The sequence below is a fragment of the Mandrillus leucophaeus genome, unplaced genomic scaffold (genome assembly GCF_000951045.1).
Source record: "Mandrillus leucophaeus isolate KB7577 unplaced genomic scaffold, Mleu.le_1.0 Scaffold1, whole genome shotgun sequence".
Lineage (NCBI taxonomy): Eukaryota > Metazoa > Chordata > Mammalia > Primates > Cercopithecidae > Mandrillus > Mandrillus leucophaeus.
The window spans coordinates 15,714,296-15,715,839 of NW_012098097.1; the positions used below are offsets into that span (position 1 = coordinate 15,714,296).

Sequence of the window (1,544 nt, forward strand, 5' to 3'; positions counted from 1 at the left end):
GATCCCGGGTGTCCCTCGGCTGTTGGTCGCCGAGCTCGAGGCCTGCAGGGCGCAGCCGGGCTCCCCAGCTTCCCGGCCGTCTTCCCAATTCTCAGCAGCTGACGATCCAGCCCCAGCTCTGCACTTTAATATCTGGTGACCTTCGGCAAGTCACTTGGCCTGTCTGAGCTACCCACCCCCATACATTCAAGAACACTCTTTCCGCCCAGTTGGAAGTTGTGGGGGGAATTCTGTGAGGTGCACAGGTGTTGGCATCTGGAGACGTGCTGGCTGTAGCACACCCAGGGCATGGGCCAAGCCGCCCCCCACCCAGGGGTGCTTAGCACACCGCCGGACGTGGCCCTGGGCAAGTGGGGTGACCCTGCGCCCCGGCTTTGGGCTGCTTCCTCCGGAGAAAGCTGGGTGGGCACTGGAAGCAATGTTAGGACCAGCACACCCCCAGGAGAGATGCGGGAGACCCAGAACACCCCGAGGAGAGATGCCAGGAGACCCCGCATGCGTGTGGTCCTGGCTCTATGAGAGTGGGCATTTCTCAGCACGAGAAGCAGCCACAGTTCTTTTACTTTTTTCTTTCTTTTTTTTTTTAAAGCTTATGGGGCAAAATAAGACAGAGCTCTCCTTGTTTCCCAGGGACAGCCAAGGGGCGTTGTTTTCTGACCCTGTCTTGCCACAGAGAACAAAGAAGAAAGGGCCTAAGGCATTGCACAGTCTGCCCAGCGGGCCCTGCCCTGTGAACCTGGCTGTGGTCACTGGGCAGCCACCCGTCTGGGGGACCTTTATTTTAGCAGCCTGCCCAGGGGACTTGTATTCCAGCAGCTTTTGAGGGGACTGGCTTTACTAACGAGCAACATTGCTGGCCACTGTGTGAAGGCCAGGTGAGCAGATGTGGGCGTCTTGGGGTACCTGAGACCTCGCTGGTCCTGGGAGAGGCCTGCAGAGCTCCCAGGCCACAGGCAGCCAGGGCCAGTGAGATGCAGTCCCAGCGACAGGAAGGCACTGGCGTGGGCAGGAGGAGCCCCTCCTTGGCATCTGGCTCTTCCTTTCCTCCTGGGCGCCGCACAGGTGCCCCTCCCCCCAGGGCCTCTCCCACGGGCCCTCTGGGTGTTGAAGGTCCTCTGAGCCTCACTGCCTCTTGGCCCCGCCCCATCAGGCACTCTTTGGCCGCAGAACACTCTGGGGAAGGCAGGGAAGGCAGCCCGTGTGGAGGCAGGACTGCCCTCTGGCCTGGGAGGGTGGAAGAAGCCAGCTGCTGGCAGCATATGGGGCTGTGGTCAGGGTGTGCCCCTGAGGACAGCTCACCAGGGCTCTCTGGCTGTGGAAAGATTGTTTTAAAGCTTCTTGATCACTCTGTCCCATGTCCCTACAGTCCCTGCTGTGGCATCTGGTCTGGACAGGGGCTACTGCCTGTGTGGCCCAGTCCCTCTGTTCTGCTGGGCTAGCACAATGGGAGGCCCCACTCTGTCCCCACCCATCTTTGCTGCCCCCCTGTGTGTGCGTGACAGGGGCCACGTGTGTGCAGGTCACACTGAGCAGTGGATGGGTTT

The 1,544-nt window shown here is 60.8% G+C and overlaps 1 protein-coding gene across 1 annotated transcript in view; it reads left to right on the top strand.

Annotated features, from left to right (window-relative positions):
• The first annotated feature begins 628 nt into the window (after nt 1-628).
• SLC25A10 (solute carrier family 25 (mitochondrial carrier; dicarboxylate transporter), member 10) overlaps nt 629-1,544 on the top strand; it is a 10,548-nt gene continuing 9,632 nt past the window's right edge. The window contains exon 1 of the mRNA XM_011994597.1: nt 629-875. The gene's annotated coding sequence lies outside the window, so the exon portion shown is untranslated. The remainder of the gene's footprint in view (nt 876-1,544) is intronic.